The sequence below is a fragment of the Hirundo rustica genome, chromosome 2 (assembly GCF_015227805.2).
Source record: "Hirundo rustica isolate bHirRus1 chromosome 2, bHirRus1.pri.v3, whole genome shotgun sequence".
Classification (NCBI taxonomy): domain Eukaryota; kingdom Metazoa; phylum Chordata; class Aves; order Passeriformes; family Hirundinidae; genus Hirundo; species Hirundo rustica.
Window position 1 is genome coordinate 70,226,302 of NC_053451.1, and position 19,260 is coordinate 70,245,561.

The following is a 19,260-nucleotide window of genomic DNA, read 5'->3' on the forward strand; positions in this document are numbered from 1 at the left end:
GAAGTATGTTTATTGGTTTCAATGGAAGAAAAGCAAAAGTTTGACTGTTTCTCCAATTGTAGATATATACCTGAGAGGCTTGAAAATGTAAGCCACAGAGAGAAGCTCAGCTGGTACAAATCAACAGGGTTATTGAAGCTGGTGGAATGATAGGAAGGTTTCACCTCCGCAGCATCTGGTCCTCCTACAAAGTGAGCAGCTGATGATTCAAAAGGTACAAAACATTTGTACAAGCAAGGGAGACACCTTCCGTGTGCATCTTGTTAAAAAAGTTTGTGGCTTTGATTAGAGTGAATTCAATGTCTGCCTGTCAGGCAAGATTGACACAACAGGAAACCGATGTCTTCCATTAGCCCCAGAGAAGATAAAAGCAAAGGCAGGAAGATGCAGCTCCCCCCACTCAGGAAGCATTTCCTTTAGGACAGAGCAAGCCATTAGCTTTCAAAGATTTTCATTCCTTATGATGAGAATGTCGAATGTCAGAACGGTCATTACATTAATGTCTGTTTATCCCAATATGCTTTTTTTGTTGTTGTTGTTGTTGTTGTTGTTGGTAAGAGATGTTTAAAAAAAGAGGCAAGGAATGCAGGTAGAAAGAAAGCCATCCCCTTTGTGCCCTTCCTGGCTTTTGGCAACAAGCATTTCACAGACTCTCATTGCTAGACACAGCATCTATGCTGCCAAAAATGTATGGACCTATCCCACTGGCCATCTTGTACACTTGTGAATTTAGGATATTTCAGAGTTTAAACAAATGCAACTGAACCATCGCATATAAATGATTCAGCTTTTTTAGAATGGTTTTATCCTGATAACTGTTACTCAATCCTGAACCCAGTAGGGTCAGTGGGGTCTCTTGCAAAGCCTATTCTTGCCAGTACTCTGGGTATCTAAGAGATTTGGGGATGTAGGAGTTTTCATTAAATAGAAAGCTTATCAGTCTCCACATGAGAAGAACTTGATTTCTTATACCCAGCTTTCTGGAGCATGTACAAAATACTAGAGGAAAGCCAAATGGCTCTGAAAATTTTGGTGTACTTACAAGTGTAAGAAAGAGAAGATTTTTCATTTTGAAATACTGTTTAGCATTATATTTAGATTTTTATGTATAGTAAGATTTCTGCAATCACTTAGGAGAAAAATGTGAAACCCTGTTAACAACAGTAAAAGCCTACTAGTAATTCTTTAGTATACTAGTACTTATTTAGTACTTATTTAGTAAATTAGAACCTAATTTTAATCAGATGTTTTCTACACAGGGTTTTGAGGTTTTTGACGTGCCTAGTAGGTTAAAGGATAACACGTGCAATTCTATGAAAGCACCATGAATGTGAAAGTGAATAGATTTTAAAAAGGACATTTAAACAGTCATTTTTATTTGCTATCTTCTTCTGAGTCTTTCAGCCAATTTTTGTGTGTTTACTATTGCTTTCATCTGGAGTGTCCTCCATGGTTTTTTCTTTTTATTTGTTATCATAAGCAACACTAGCACAAACAACCACAGCAAAGCAGCAAGGACTTTTGTCCGTGAAATGCAGTCTAAGTTAGACAGAGTATCATAAATAAATAGAGCAGGACCAGTAACTGAGGAACGGAGGAAATCAATGACAGAAAAGGAAAAACAGCCCTTTTCTTCTTGCATGTACACTGTAAATATTTATTTTGGACTTTTTTCCCCTGATACAATCACAGGTGTGAGGAGAAGTGGTTGGTGCCAACCTAGAGCATATTGACAGAAAGGTAGCTGCTGAGAGTGGGTCTTTAAGGAGGGATCTTAAGGAGGCAAGACAACACTGTGGGGACTGAGACATATTTGAGTTACAACATTAACCACAGGAGTTAAAGCAGAGACTGTCACAGTGGAGGAAGCTGTGCTGAAACCACTGGGCCATGGAGAGAAGGTTTGTGACACTGAACCGCCTGATGTCACGGACACACTGTCGCACTTCCCAGCATGCGGACACCAGCACCATCAGTGCCTTGCAGGAGGTAGCAGCATAGGTACAAGGAGGAAAAAGCTCCCTCTGTGGGTCCCAGTGATGACATCCAGAAGGGTAGGGGAAGAGAGATGTTGGAGTCCATGGCATTCCTTTGGTTGCCCTGGAGGGTCAGGGACCTGGGCAGGGGGGTCTGGGACCCCAGCCCAGAGCTCAGAGAGACACTGGCTTTGATCTCAGTCCATGGGAAAAACTTCCTACACTGAGAGAGGGTTTACAGGCCACAAGAGTGTGAAAAATAGTAGTTTAGCTTATCACAGGGTGAAAAAATAGTAATTTTAGATTCCTAGCATTGAAGTGAATGGAGACAAGATAGAGAATCTGGGGCGTTGTCTCCTTCTTCTTCTCCTTCTCTTTCCCTCAATTCATTTCTGCAGTGACGTGGCACAAAGTAGTTAGTGAGGGTTGGGTCAAAGTAAAGATGACCTTTTTAGTAATAGTGATAGACATTGGTGAGAAATAGTAAACAAGAAATACGTAGCAATTAGTAAAAAAGATAAGGACAGCCCAGCTCGGGGGGAGACGTGAGGAATCCATGCAGCTGCGAACATCTTGTCGGACTCTGAGAAAATTGTAAGATAAGAAACAATAAACGAAGTATGCAACCTTGAGAAATCTAAACCTGAAGACTCCGTCTCTTCCTTTGGTTTGGCTCAGAGCTGTGCAGGGGGGCAAAAGACCCTGAAACCACCTAAAAAACGGGGAAAGCCCCCAACAGAGAGAGACTCAAACAGATGTGGGTGGGTGATGGTTCAGAGCCTACCAATGGAGTCCCTGAGGAAAATAAAATTTGACTTCTGCCAACATGTTTGTAAATGAGCTCACCTTTGCTCACATTTGGATGCTACTTCTCACTGCAGACCAGAGGGTATTCCTGAGGGAAGGAAGAAGCTTAGCATGTCTGGCCTTGTACTTCCTTGTACTTCCTAATGCTTGGATGTCTCAGACATGCATGTATTTTTAGGAAGTTAATGTTAATAGCAAGCAATACAATGTTGCTAATATAGTATTACTCAAACCCCCTCAAACAAAACCAACCAATCAACCAACCAACCAACAACCCATGAAAAAAAAACCCAAACCACCCACAAAAACCTCCACAACTGAAAATAACCCAAACCTTTTGAAGTTTTATATTCTCAATATATATGAGGACTATAGAATATACAAATTCAAGATATGCCAAGACACAAATCTGGAAGACTGCAAAGTATGGATGTGGGAAATTTTCCAAGGACTTCGGATGTTGAGAATGGAGCATGCAGGAAGAGTAAGTTAACTGTACTTTGTGTCTTCTGAAGAACATTTTATAAAATAAACATAATAAAAATATTTATCTTACCAAAGCAATAAATAAATAAATAGCATTTACAGCCATATGAATTTCAAACAGATCACCAGCAATATGAGACATCACCATTTATTTTTTATGTGGAGGATGGCATGTCCTTTTCTATTTTCATAAAACACATATACCACCACATACATATGTTCTTAAAATAGAAATACCATTCATAAACAGTATCCACCTGTTTCTCAAAACAGAATTTCTCAAGAAAAGGGAAACTGGAACTCTCCATATCCTAATTGTTTGATCTTTCTTGATTTTTTCATAAATATATTTATATTATATATTAATACATAGTTCTAAATACAATTTATATACCACACAAATGTAAGGCTTCCTCTGTTTACTGTAATTATTTACTGTAATACCAGTGTAAGACATAGATTCCTTTACAGTCATTGAATAATTTATGTTTTGACATTGTATTGTATCAATAAAATTACAAGAGCTCCTGCCTCTGCATTCTTCCTTTTAACAAATCCCAAATGACATCCCATGTTATGCTTTTGCTTTAATAAACAATTAAATCATATGTTCATATATATTTGTAGCTCTCTGTCAGAGGAAAATTTCTCACTGATGTAAGAATTTGCCATCAGACCTGCTTTTAGTATTTCAGGCCCGTTACTAATCCAACCAATTACTCTACACTATAACAACTAAACAGCCGCCTGATTTGATCTCAGTCTCACTCCTTTCTTATTTTTCCCAGTATCTTTTGCAGAGGATGTAAAGCAACCTCCTAAATGAACCTTGTTATTATGCTTAATTGAAAACCAACATAGGCGGATGTAACTGGAAATAATTCCACAGAATATAGACATCAGTATCTTAATCACCATAAATCATAGTGTAGATGTAGTTAAGGTCTGAAGTAGACTCTCTCTGCTCTCATTTATGTTCAGTGAAATAAAATAAGCACTCCTAGAGTATGATTCATCCCATCCTAACATAGATTGTGAAAATAGGTCAAATGATTCTTATCCTTAATGCACCCTTTTCTCTCTTTTCCCTATAAAGGGAATCTTAGGTCACAGTCTCACACAGATACCTGAATTTTGTGAATCCCACCTTGTCTAGCTTATTAGGCTTATTTATTTAAATCCTGAAAATTCTGGAGAATCTTCAGGAGGTTTGGGCACTAGTATATGCGGGTGTCTCAGAGTAATTTATTTATGATCTTCATATCATACCTTTGTTCCTTCAAGCTCACTGCGATTGCAGCTTTTCTGTTAAAACAGCTGTATAGAAAATAAGGAAAGAAATAGGCCAGTGGTGACTCTCCTATTACATCTTAAATTGAGTATTTCAGAAGGGAATTCAGATAAAATTAAACTGAGGTACAATCCTTTTATTTATTCTTTCACGTGACAATGTTGTACAACATTCCCCCAAACTCTATGACTCATGAACTTTTTTGCACTTTCAGGAGCAAAGAATTAAGATCTTTAACAATTCTGTGATGTGCTCTTACTACAATCCTAGTGAGTTTACATAAACGTTTTACACAGCTTTAGCAAAGGATTTGCTGTTTTAATAATATTCAGTGCCTGATTACCTCCGCCCTTTCAAACCACACCCTTAATTATATGTAAATGTTAGAACCCTTGTCCAGCCAGGACATGTATTTCATATTATGTTCTGACCCAGCATGTCACTGGGATAAGTTTAGGGGAATGCCCTGTGTCTTCTGTAACAGATAAACCTAAATTTCTCTGCAAAGCTGTGAGGTTCAGCCCATTCTTGTGTTCAGAAGGGTGGCCATCTGGAAGTACTTTACAGTTTTCATTAACAGAGGGATTTATTGAATGCAGTAATATAAAATGCAAATAAGTGAATCAGAGAAGCATTCTCTGTGTTACATACATTGATTTTAAACTCAAACAACTGTATATTTTTATGCTTTGCATCTGACTTTCCATATTTTTGCAATGACAACACATTTATAACTCTGTTTTTTGTGATGCATGACGATCCATGTGATGGCCTGTGTGAAAGGCAAGGATTGGCATCCCTTCCAGGATGCCAAAGGAGGTGGGTATCCCCACTGGAACTGACTGTGGAGGGACAACACCATTTAAAAATGCTGTTTTTCAACTCATTCTACATGCAGTAGCTCATGCAATCCTTCTCTGGAATGCTTCTCAGAGAGAAAATCAATGTGTCTCAGGAGAAAAAGGGAAATCATATCATCCCTTGTAAAGAATTGCACACAACTTAGTAGGAGAACCATGTTTTCAAGCCTGGCATTTGACAGGACTGACAATCACAAAATCATAGAATTGCTTGGGTTGGAAGGCACCTTAAAGATTATCTATTTCCAACCACTCTGCCCTGGGCAGGAACACCTTCCACTAGACCAGGTTGCTCAGCGCTCCTTCCAACCTGGCCTTGAGCACCTCTAGGGATGGGGCATCCATAACTTCTCTGAGGAACTTTTTCTAGTGTTTCACCACCCTCAGTCTAAAGATTTTCTCCCTATTATCCAATATAACCCTATTCTATTTCAGTTTGAAGCCATTCCCCCTTGTCCTGTAACTACATGCCCTTGTAAAAAGCCTCTCTCCATTTTTCCCATAGGCTCTCCTCAGGTACTGAGAGGCTGCAATTAAGTCACCACAAGGCCTTTCCTTTTCCAAGCTGAACAATCCCAATTGTCTCAACCTTTTCTCACAGGAGAGATGTTCCATCCCTCTGGTCATCTTGGGTGACTCTCTTCTCGACTCACTCCAACAGGTCCATGTCCTTCCTGTTCTCAGGACCCCAGAGGTGAATGGGGGTGGGGTCACACAAGAGTAGATGGGATTATTCACCTCCCACAATTGCTGCCCCGAAGAGATTGTTGGGGGAACCTGCTGGGTTTAAGGAGCTGGACAGTTGGCACCTGGAACTTGTAGCATTTTTTAAAAGGATTTTATATTTTTTTCTGTCACCTATGGATGAGAAGGACTTCAAACAACTTGAATGTCTATACAGCCCTTTGCATCAACATCCTTGACAAAACAAATTTCTTGCTAGGTTTATTTTACCTCATTATCTGCTGCCTTATGCAGCTATGATTGATAAGGACTGCATTTTTATTTTTTTTAATCATGCCAAAATGATAAGTGATATGAGATCTCATTCACAAAACTGGGTGACCTAGTTTGAACCAAGCATTAACTCTGTAGGGATAGATTGCCCATAACACCCACGTTCCCTCTATCAGAGTCACTGCAATGAAAAGGGTTTTGAAGATGCTTAAATTGTAAGTACAAATCTGGAGAAAAAAAATGGGTGGATTGAACTGTAGCCTGTAATTGACATTTATACTGCTGTCTTTATAACTCTGTTAAAATTGTTAGAACCACATCAGCCAGTGACTATATCTCCTTGGCTGTAATGCACAGTTTAGATCTGGCAAAGCAAAACCATAGTGGTTTATCTACATTTTAGTTTGAAAGCTTTTTCCCTGCTGTAAGATTACGTGTCCAAATGATGTTAATGCTATTTACAAAGCAACACATGAATACAATTGAATTTTTTTTATGTACAGTGTAATTATCTCAGAGATCAATAACTGAACTGGAAGAAATGTGCCTCCTATATTAGCACTGCTGTACAGTTAATTCTTTTGTCCATTCATCTATAGTAGATAAAAAACTTTTTTTTCTCCTTTTAATTCTCTTGGACATTGTTATAATATTGCATTCTCTGAAACACATATTCTAAGACACGTGATTACCAGTGTCTCTTGTCATTACCAACAGTAGCCAGATGAAAAAATTTGTAATTATTTTTCACTCCATTAATTCTCATCAAATCCTTCAGTTGCTTTGGTCTATGTGAGACATTTCTCATTCCACTTGCACATTCTGCATCAAATCTCTAGTGTCTTTCTTCACCTTATTATGAATCCTTTACATTTCAAAAGTGAGTACTACAAAGAAATAAAGCTGTGAAAGAGTCTTGAGGACCAGACCGAAACTGACTTTCATTTTTTTCACATTTGCTCATTTCTCCTGGGTAGTCTGTCCTACAGTTATGTTTCATAGAGTTCAATTCATAATATCAAACCATTTTGATTTTGAGACTATTTTTGGAAAACTTGAATGATTTTTCCTGTAATTTACCTAGAAGTTACAAATGTCCAGCTTTTGGTATTTGATATATGCTTGCTGCGTTCACTAGAGCTGCTGTTGAAGTCAGGTTCAACAGAACAATGAGAAAGCAAGTATTTGTATTGGACACATCTGCCCTATTTTGGATCCCACGTTTGGAGAGTTATCGGGGTACCTCACTCCCGGGGTCAACTCTTGGCTAGCTCCAGACCCTGGTGTGTTACCCTGATAATGGACAGAAGATAAAAGACAGAGGTGCTCTTTTTCTTCCTCAGGACCATGGTCCCACACCTTTATTGTAGAACCCAAACTCCAGGAGGGACAAAAAGAAAAAGTCTCATGGTGGGGATTTTAAACCCCCACCATGGGAAAAAGGGGGGGGGGGCAGAGGAACCACAACTAATGGGAAACAACCTGGGGGGGAGGGGGGGGGCGGCGTAGGGAGGGACCGACCAGAGGATACCAACACCAGAACCCAGAGGGGGTACTGAACATACCATATGCAAAATATAATAAAGCTATTTTTGCGTGCAAATATGACAAACCACCCAGTGCAATATAATAACAAAAATGAACTATTTAGTGCACTACAACAGAGAGTCATAAACACAAAGTCTTTGCAAGGCACATTTAACAGGTCAACTGAATGTGATACACTTAGGCTGGACCCAAATCAGGCCATAATAAGGCACTGCATAGTGTAAGCCAGTTAGCCTGTTCTCTCTGTGGCATAAAGCAAATGCATTGCTCTGGAGGAGAAAAGTCTCTGCCTCTGAATTGTGTTACATTCAATTCCACATTCTTGTAACATGCTGTCATTCCTAAGGAAAATAGTGTCACTCCAAGTTTGTGCTAAATCAGGGAGTGTCTGTTTGTGAACTCACACCGAGCGTAGTTTTAACCGGTGTCACCACTGCTTCACCTTGTGACCATGCAGCACCAAGTGCCCAAACATCACTTTTCTGCAAACATGTGAGATTTTTATGTTGTGGGCCATGAGCAAATTTGATTGATACCATGCTTGAGTGTCTGGCCCTGCAAGATGGACACAGTAGACGTTTTCTTTAGCATTGCTTTTGTATATGGCTTTTGTATATGGTAACATTCCACATTTTACTTTCTGATTCACAAGTATAAGCTAAAGAGATGCAGAAAAGATCAATAACAGACACTAAAGGATCCAATTACAGAAATTGACATAGCCACGTTTTTAAATGGAAACACAGTAATTTATTTAAAGACACAGGTACTTGTGTGCACCAAAATGGGTTAGAAAAAGAAAAGTGTGCCCCTTGCAATCTGATTTCAGTGGTACTGTCTGACCTTGGGCTTTGGCCACACATCTCCATAGTGATGCTTTCTGTAGGAACATTTTGTGTATCTCCACTTGGTAAAGTTTTGTGTATTATATGTGGATTCAATTTTGTCATAAGGTCATAAACTGAATTAATATTCAAGCCACCTAGCCACCTTTTGCTTACCCCTTTACAGGAGAAAAAGAAAAATTATGTATTTCTATACTCATGACACTTTTACTAGAATTAAAAAAAAAAAAAAAATTAAAAAAAAAAAAATCCTTACGATGTAATTGTGAAAACTTGAAAACTTGTCTGGTTCAGTTCATCTAATGCAAGCACAAAAGGGATAAATTCAGCTGTCCACTGCAGCAGACAGCATACTCTAAAAGGTAAATGCTAAAATATCTAGTATGTTTGAAGATAACCAGATAGAAAACCTGTCTGTTCCTACATCAAATTCCCAAACTGAGCCCAAGCCTCAACAATTAAAATCTTTCATAAGTGCTCAAAGCCACCATCCCATTCTGTTGACTGTGTCCTTACATAGTACATATTATCTCTGGTGCTACTGCTTCATTGCTTACCTAAAGCAGAGAGACAGAGTAGGTGTCCCATTAGATAGTTAGAGTGTCACCATGTACTTCTAGCCTGGGAATTCTGACATATTTTATGACTGGATTTTAATACAGACTTTATATTGCACATATGCACAAAGATATATATAGATATATATATATATTAATAATAATGCAGGCTGATGCTTGTAAATGAGCTGGTGAATTTGGGCTGTACTTGGTCTTTAATGTACAATTCTGATGGACTTTAAAGGAGATGAACTTTCCCAGGGTGGATTTTTTGAGAACTTTACAGGTTCTTAAGCTTAACACTGTAGTGCTAACACCCTCTAAAGCACAGGCCAAAATCATTGTCTTCTCTTGTCTGGTCTTGACTTTTTTCATATGAACATCTTAATAAAAATTAGTCATATTTTATTAAGGCAAAAGTAGGATTTTGTTTCTGTGTATGTTACAGGGAATTGATGAGTTCATCATAAGTTACCAAATGGACAGAAACAAGTTTGTTTACTTGTTTGTCATAAATTCAACATTCTTTGCTCACTCAAAGTTTCTTCTCTTTTCTCCAATCAAGCTCTCCATGCTTCTAAACTTTCTGCTGTTAACAACAATTATTGGATCAAGTGCTGCCATACCTATGACTTTGAAACTTCTGTATGAAAAAAAATCAGTAAAAATCAATGCAGAGCATATTAAGTTGATGAGATGATAACCTGGTACAGAATTTTTGACTTAGGATTCTGTAATATACTTTAACAAAAGATGTTTCCTGAAAATAATTACTTTAGCAAAGAATGTTTCCTGAAAGATTCCCTTAGCATGGAATCCTTTTGTAAATTCTCAGTATTTCTTTGTTGATATATGAGTATTTTTGCTAGCTCATTTTCTTACTCTACCATTAAAAGAAGTATGCTCTCTATTTTTTTCCTTCTTGCACTGATTGTTCTATATTTTTTCTTCCTGAGAGAATGAATTTGCAATATAGTTGTGGTGAAGTCATGCTTTGTGTTCAGAAACAAAAATGCATTCTGCAGGAGAAACAGGACATTCCAAAGTGTCTGTCCCTCAAGAGTTTGCAAAGATGCTGGTTCCTAAATACAAGTAGACAGGAAAGAAAAATAGGTAGCTATTCATAGCTTTAATTTATAAGATTTGTCTGTACTTCAAATGCAGTTTTCCTACCACCTAGATTAGATTCCTTAGCAGCCAATCTAAATGTCTAATTGAAGAGTAGCTTTCTGAAGAGTCTGTAACTGTCGCTTGGCTTCATCCTTCTCTGTTTGTTCCTAAGGTTTCTTTCCTCTCTTGTTTTGCTTCTGAAACAACAATGCACTCTATTTTGGGGTTGCTAGTCATGATTCCAGGAATGGGAATCCAAACTCTTGAGTACAACAGGCTTTACATAGTAACTTCTTGGCAGAAATTCAGAAATGCTTTGGCTAAAGGGAATTTAAAAAAGACCCAGAACAAGGCTAACTTGAAATGAAAGACATTCACAAAAAAAAAAAAAGTGTGAAAAACCTCACAAAACCTCACATAAAAAAAAAAAAATACCTTCAGCACATAAAAGATTGAAGAATTGAGGTAAATTGTGATATTTATTTTTCATGCTTAATTGAAAGCTTTTTGCTACTCTATCACCAAGTATCATGAATACTAAGATAGTTCTCTTCTAAATGTGTATGTGTATATGGGAATGTTCTAACCCCAAGCTTGCCAAACATGAAGTCCTTCTGTTTGCTCTCTTTTTAAAATTAACTCTTGATGGAGGATTGGTTCCATTCAGCAAGGGAAGGAGTTTAGGCTTTCCCTAAGTCTGGGGAATTAGCATAAGAATGTCCTGGAAATGATGAACTGTCTATAACACTGTCCTGCTCACAAAGAAATGGTTCACAGTTCCAAGGTACCTGTCTGGATGCTGCTTCTCTCTCTCCCCCCAACCTATGCCCCCCGCAACACAAGAAAGATGTCTTTGGGGTCAGAGCCACAACAGGAGCTTAGAGATTTGGCACCTAAATACGCCTCTTTATATGTTTTCCCTCATAAGCTCCTTTCCCTCTTTGCAGTTATTTCTGACTTATTGTTTGCCCCACTAATCATGTCCTCCTCTTGAAATGACTGTCCCATCTGGCAGGATGTGGACACCTAATACAGCCTTTCTCTCATACCTCAGAGGGCTTCAAAAAGGAGGTGCTCTTTGCAGTTCTGTCTTTAACAGTTCTTTTAGGATTTTAAAATCCATAAAATTCCCATGTTATTTTGCTCTACTTTTCTGCTTTTATCATTATCTTGCCTCCCTCCATCCTCAAATCAGTTAAGAGAAAGAAAAGGAGTGCATAGGTGACAAACATGCATTTTTCCAAAGAAATGACACGCTTAGTTATTGCCAAGAGGAGCAACATCTCTTCTTTCAACATTTATTTATCTATTGCCAAATGTACTAAAGCATCTGTCATATTTTAAACTCTTTAGTCTTTTCCAAGCTATTTAATAAAGTGTACTGTGTATTTATGACTCCTTAACCAGAAAACCATACCCTAATGGATAGATTTCAAGTTCCTGACCCAAACCCCTTAATTAACTGTAAACCTAATATTCTTCTTCTTCTTCAGAGGAGGAGTATTATGTTAGCAGATTTGGAAGTTAGTTCTGAAGGGACCTGTTTTTATAGTACCACGGATCCTGAGGTGGGGGAAGTAATTTTCTATTCCAAGAAAATACCTACAACTAGTACCACTGAGAAAAAGAGCTCTAGTTGTTTGGTTTTGATTGTTTGGGGTTTTTTTAAGCCTTAATGGGTAGTTTTTATTTCATAACCACAGAGAGCCTCTTTCACCTGATGAGTTTTGTTCAGTCTTCAGCACGCTTCCTTTCCTTCTTCATCATCCATCAGCTATGAGGTCATTAATTTTAAATGGGAGATTCTCAGTAACCAACAGAGAACTTCAATGTAAATCAAAACTTCTCCAGCTGATAAGTTAATCTGACAGTAAGGCAGCTCAGCAATCCTTTTGTTGTCTATGGAATTTTCCAGACGGTCCTTTAGGCTGACTCCAGGGAAATCAGGATCACCATTTACCATGGGCCTTCAGTCTTGATGGAGGTCCTCAAAGAAAACATAGATGACATAATTTTCCTTGTGCTCCCAAGGTCTCTATACCTACAACTATCTCTGTTCTACTGTCTGCTGGGATATGCTTGATCATACTGCCAATGTATGGATGCATGCCAAAAAAATTGTGTATGGCCATTAAGGAACACTTGTTCTCTGGCTGAAAGGGCCCCTTTACACATGTCTGTCCCGAAAAAAACAAAAACAAAAAACAACAACAACAATAACAACACTTGCAAAGAAATTTAATCTCCAAGACATGACAGCTAACAAACTAACAATCCATATGGGGGAAGGGACAAGTGGAACAAGAAACCAAAGTACCTCAGAGGTCCAGTATGTTTTCACATCAAAACAGCAATCAGAAAAAAAGCTTTGGAGCCAGCAACAGAACCAGCTTTTTATCAAACTAGGTGTAGATTATCTGTGCTGAGGAAATTCCACAACACAATGCAGCATTTAGTATGTGGGGATTCTGTTAAAAATCATGTGCAGCCTGGTGGAGCTCAGCAAATTGAAAGATGATGAATTAGCATTAACTTCTCTGTCCAAAGAAATTTTACAGGCCAGATTATTGCCTCTGTTATGACCTAGAATTGCCCTACACAAATTGTTAGGTCAAGGAAAGGGAGTGGAATAAGCATGTACTTGCTTTGTCAGTACTCTGACTGCACACAGGCTGTGCTGGTAAGGGAAGCTGAGCTCCAGCGTACGTTAATTCTGAAGGAATCAAGAACGTGATGTTTTCTTCATTCCTCCTGCACTATGCAGAGCTTTAGTATAGAGAAGTGTTTCACCTGGCATGCATGAATGCTCCAGAAGCATGATTTTTTCAAAAACTAAGCTCTAATACCCAGTGCATGTGGACAGGTGAAACAATGGCAAGTCACACTTCTAGCTGACACACTGTGTTATGACAGTTGTCCAGTACAATGTTCTCCAGTTTTGCTCTAGCATTCTTAAACCAACTCTTGTGCTATTTCACATTGTTTTATATGCAGAAAGGACTAATAGGACTTGCCCGGAGGAAAAATTGGTGGAGACAGAACTTTGGGTTTTTCTTCTGAATTTCCAGGGAGAAGTAGAGGTAACTGCAGAGTATGTTCCTGTGAAGTTATTTCTGGGAAAGGCCACTGGAAATGGCAATATCCTTGGAACACCAGCAGTGGTTATTCTGCAAATGAGCATTGGCTCCTTTACTTCTGTATTCTCTCTTTAGTTTTGATCATGGCATCCTCACAGCTGTCCTTTCTCATTCTCGTTTTTACCTTCAAAACATTTCAGTTCCCTTTTCTGGGTGACTTTTGGGGCGAACTCTTTGATTCTGATGAGCTATAAAGTGACCTCTATTCTGACTGCCCTGTTCCTATTTCCTCTTGGCCTGGACCACAGGGATCACAGCCAAAGCAGCCAAGGATTAATTACAGAGCTGTGCAAGAAAGAAGACCCTTCGTACTGGGATTATTGATGAAAAGCCAAAATATTTTGACTGCTTATAGCACCAGGGCCTGATCCTGTCAGCAAGTCACATGTAGACCTCCCATTAGCCCTCTGCATGTTCTACAGGCAGCAGCTGGGGACAACCAGCCCCGCTCAGAAATGTCTAACGGACACAGGACTATGCACAGGACTATGAATGACACATATTGACATGTGATTTTCCACATGTGAGGTAAACTCAGCCTTACTGCTGAAGCATTGCAATTGAAAACAGTTGAAGGAACACGTTTCTCAGATCCTTTCCCAGACTTTTATGATTCAGGGTAGTTAACTGTAAATACAAAAGCCAGCCGAGTCTCTGGGTGGCTGCTCATATGGAATTTTGATGCATCAGTAAAGGAGAGAGAAGTCATCTTGCAGCACACTTTGTGCTATCAAAGGCGTGCTGGGCAGTAACGCTAATTGCATTACGCTGTGTTCAAATAAAAATGCTTGAAGGCAGTTCTGTCAAGCTTTGTGACTATGCGCATAGAGCTTGTGTATGTGGCTGTTGCAGTAAAGTGAAAATGTCTCTCAGCAACGAAAAAAGAGGAAGAAAAAAAAAAAAGAAATATGTCATTAGTACCTCACAGGAAATTTTCCCACTAGTTTGTCACCAGTAATATTCTCCACTCATTTCCCCTTTAAGACATTTTCAAAGAGGTGGTTTCTTGATCATAAAACAAATTTGACACCAAAACCCCCCCCAAAGCAGAACAAGACACTCCATTGCACATGCTGCATCTCAAGGGAAGGGATGAGACAATAAAGAGCATGTAACAGATGTTATTCACGTTGTTCCATGCACTGTTGGAAGGCTCAGACACTGTAGTTCTGAGCATGGCAAAAGAGCCTATAGACACAGAGCAGGGTCACTAATAACGTTTCATTTAGGAAGAGATAAAAAAATTTAATTGATTATTTATACATGCATAGACAAAATCCTAACAAAAGTAGTAATCTTGAATCTTTCTACTCCACTGCAGCCCTTACAATAAGATCTTTCAAGAATACATATAATATTCATTTCAATACATTTCAATAATTTCAAGAAATTAGTAAAGATTTCAGAGTATTTAAATTTTCTGAACTAAGAAATATATATGCTAAATAACAACTTTGATAACATCTTATAAAGACTATCTGGATCTGTGCTAGCTTTGAATCATGGGGTTTCAAGGGAATTTTTTATTATAGTTTTGGCTCCAGTGTACTAACACCATGTGGGTTTTTGCTTTAAGTTCTGGGTTTGAATGGACCAAGTACTTCAAAGCAAGACTCTAAATCAGGAAAATGCGGTGAATTTCATACGCTTTCCACTCAAAACCATACCTTGGCCCAGATTCCTGTACAATGAAGCCCAGCCTCACTTGAAACTCAGCCCACATTTGTTGAAAGCGTTTACAAATCTCATCAAAACTGGCCCAAGTTTCAAGTTTGTAATAAAAATCTAAATTCAAGAGTACTTCTTGACTACCAATTACTCTCTGTTCTAGTAATTCCTACTTGTTTCCATCAAAAGGGAAAAACATGGTCTCATTCGCGCTGATTTCTTCTTGTTGCACTGACAAACCTAGAATAACTCCTTTAACTCATCAAGGTTGTCTTAGATTTGCACCAGGATAGGTGTGAGCAGGTTGAGCAGAGGTTTTATTAAGACAAAAGTGGGAAGCTGGGTATACTCCAAGGCCACAATTCCTAAAAGCAACCCATGCCTCTCTGTTGAGGTTAACAAAATGCAAAATGCAACTGCAGCCTGTAGGCTTCTTTGGGTATAAGCAAATATTTCTGGCTACAACCATGGCACTTGAAGTGTCTCATCTTGGTGCCAAGCCAAAAGGCAGTATCCATCTTTGTGAACCTAGGCTGTGGCAGCTCCCCGTGCTGCCTGCCTTCCCCGCTCCCTCCTGCCCTTTCTGCCAACACCGACCTCTGTACAGCGACCAGGGAATCAGGCTCAAGGATTGTCATATGTTTCCATCTGTGTCTACGCCTTGCAACTAAGCAAGACTTGAAGCAATAACTTTTACTAAGAGGATGGTTCTGGAACATGCAGCTGGGAACACCAGCAAGGGTGGGAGCACTGGAGTCTGGATTTAAGAGTCACTTAAACCACCTTGAAACCATCCGTGGGCTTGCAGAAACAAGATTGTGTAAGTATTATGCCTCTGCATTTGCCAGGCTCTACTATCTCACTGTACATCACAGATTTGCAGGGAGATTTTATAATCTGTTAATGTTATTACCTGTCATGCAACATTAAGAATGATATCACTGACACACCTATTACCTGATCCACCACTGGATCTTACTGTCGGAGTAAAGCCCACCACAAGCAAAAAAAAAAAAAAAGCCTGCAGCTATTGCTATCCAGCCACCAAGCCACAGTAGGGGGCTATCCCTTGGTCACATTTCAATAAAGAACAGGACAGACGTCATAGCAAAATTCATACTGCAATATTATGGTTGCCAACTGATTTGAGACTGGAAGTGCAGAGACCTCGCAGGGATGTAATCGGGCAGGTAAAATGCAGTGGCAGACAGATTTTTGCTCTGGATGCTTAGCCCAGTTACCCTTTTTGCACTTCCTCTGTCAGGAATCCTCAGGAGAACTCGCCCTGACCCGGTGGCATTACTACAAGCCGAGGCCAGGCTTGCAGCGCTCCGCCTCGCAAAACCAGTCCCTTTGGCTCTGTTTTTCACTCTTTCCTGCTCTCTGGGGAGAAGAGGGAGCTAACTGACATACAGACTGGGGAATCAGAAACCTACATTTTTGAACGAGCCTCTTTCAAGAGGAAGGTTTGCTCCCGTGCAACCTTTCCCACCTCACCCTTTGTTACCCCGAACGATCAGTGTGTTGTTAAATAGCCCCCAGCTCCAAGCAGTGCCTTCAGATCATGACAGAAATATGTCCCGGACATATTTCCTGTCCATGACAGAAATAGCACTGGAAGAACTCCTCACAGCTCCTACAGTTTGCTCCCACACTTTCTTATCATCCAGCGGCAGTCCAGAGATAGCTTGGAGCAGCTCCACCCCACCTGCGTCTGCTCTCACCCCTCCCTTCCCTGACTCTCCTCCCCTAGAGAAACTCGGAGGGCTGGGAAAGCTGAGGCTGCCTACCTGAGGCCCTGAGCCGTGAAAAGTTGTGATGGAGTGCAGGGAAAACAAAGTAAGCGCCACGAGAAGGCCGTCCCCCGCTTGCCCCCCTTGCCCAGGCGGGCCCACCAGAAGCGGCCGGAGCGGGAGCCGCAGCCGGGCCACAGGGCTGTTTGATTGCCTAAGCCTGGTGGCCAGACAATAGGACCAGAAAGAATGGCTGCTTCCTTCCTTCCTGTCGAGTGTTCTGCCTGAGTGAGCAAATTCAATAGCACTTCGCTTCGCAGCAACACCAGGCTCTCTCGCACAGGCGAAAATCAACAAAGAGCCATTCTCGGGCATTTCCAACTGCACCTAAGCCAAGGCACTGAGCTGTGGAGCCATCCGGCCTGGGGAGGGGAGACACGCAGACGTGGCTCTCGGGTCTGCGGCCAGGCACAGTAAACATCCAGGTTATTCTTTATGGTGAGCGACTGCTTTGCTTTCCCCTCCCACTCTAATGTCAGGCACCAGGCAGTTTGGTTCCCCACCTTACCCCCAACCCTGCCACTTACTCTGTTTGTTGGTTTAGGGGATTGATTTTTTTTATTTTGTTTTGTTTTGTTTTGTTTTGTTTTTGTTTTTTTGTTTTTTGGTACTTTCCTGATGAACTCGCAGCTTTAAACCCCTCCATACACGCTGGTTGAAGGGTGCTATGAGATATTCACGCGTAACTAAACTAGGAGAAGGTGACACGAGTTGCTGTGTAGAAAACCTAAACCTGCTGCTTTCTGCAGCAGAATCAAGTGGTTGCACATTTAAATCACAGACTGGCTGAAAATAAAATTGGTGTCAGTGAATGAAAACATTTGACAAAAGTGGGCAAGCAGACGACCAAGGCTATCTTCAGGTGAGTATAAACTGAAACAGCAGTCCCTATAAATTTCATAACTAAGAGAGTAAGATAATAATTATGTATTGCAGTTTTTGTTAGTTTAAGGCTCTTTTCTGTCTTCCAGATCCCATTCTTTACACTGTGACAAAATAAGAAGGAACATTGTGTTGCTAAGAAGACAAGGACCCAGGACTTGCACACCTGAAGCTGACAGTCAGAAGTCACATTTTTTGTAAGCACTAAATTTCTAGATCTTTAGTTCCTCTGAAGTGTGTTCAATCCATGAAGCTTTTCCCTTGCAGAAATAAACGCACACTATTTGTACATCACTTTGCAGCACAACAATTGGCACTGAGGAATTCCTGGGCATCTGCAGTAAGGCATCACCCTTTGCACTTGCATGGCATAGGACGTGGGGGATACCGAGGGACGTTTTCTTGTGAACATCTGGGTTTGTTGATTCAGTGTGTGTGGGAAGAGGAAGGGGGAAGCGGGAAGCGCAGAAGGAATCTCAAAAAAATAAAAGTTTACACTGAATCTTTGGAGTGATCTGTCTCTCTGTTAAAAAGCTAGTTTTTTGCTTTTTGTCTTTGAAACAAGCAGAGTAAGATTTTGCACTTGCCTGCTGCATCTGTTTTCTCAAGCAAAGACCTGTTTGTTTTTCCCATTGTGCGTGAACCATATTTGAAACAGACCACTGAGCCAACTTACATCAAGCCTGTTTCTTTTCTTTTATACTTCTGAACTATGACAGATTATCCTAACCCATCTGCAGGCATGATTAAAAATATGAAAATAATTTTTACTTTTCTTTTGAACTGCCTTTGATATAGTATTTGCTGTCAGATAATCTATAGAGTTTTAACATCTGGTAATGCAAAATGGTATGTTATTGCAGCTGAAGAAAGAACTATTTAGAAATTTTTATAGCATTTTTTTTTTTGTGGCATCCAAGATTGCAATTGTGGCTCCAGTTTACAATAAACTGTGGTGTTACAATTGTGACTAAATTATTAATTTGATACATCAGAACATCCTTCGTAACATGAAGGAAAGAAAACCCAAACCCAGCACAGAGGATCTTTATTAAGATACAGATCCTGCTTACATGATTGGGATAAGTGACGTTCACATATGTCATCACCCAATCCTAGGAAACTAGCTCAGACAACTTTGTATTAAGCAATAACCTGTAAGTGACAAAACAATGTCTATTTCAGTCGTTGCATAGTGAAGGCTAGATTACTGTAGTTGAAAGATTTTTCTCTTTGTCCAAGAGTATTCAGAAGAAACATGAAGAGGAAAAAAAAAAAAAAAAATAGCAGTCAAACTAGGACAGCTGTATAGACTTTCATCTTCTAGAATTTGAAATCAAGGG

The 19,260-nt window shown here is 39.7% G+C and overlaps 1 long non-coding RNA gene across 1 annotated transcript; it reads left to right on the plus strand.

Annotated features, from left to right (window-relative positions):
• Nucleotides 1-17,673: 17,673 nt before the first annotated feature.
• LOC120749477 (uncharacterized) lies at nucleotides 17,674-18,334 on the plus strand. The gene is made up of 3 exons (XR_005699664.2): nucleotides 17,674-17,897; nucleotides 18,007-18,114; nucleotides 18,220-18,334. It is a non-coding gene; the product is annotated as an uncharacterized LOC120749477 (long non-coding RNA).
• The last annotated feature ends 926 nt before the right edge of the window (nucleotides 18,335-19,260 follow it).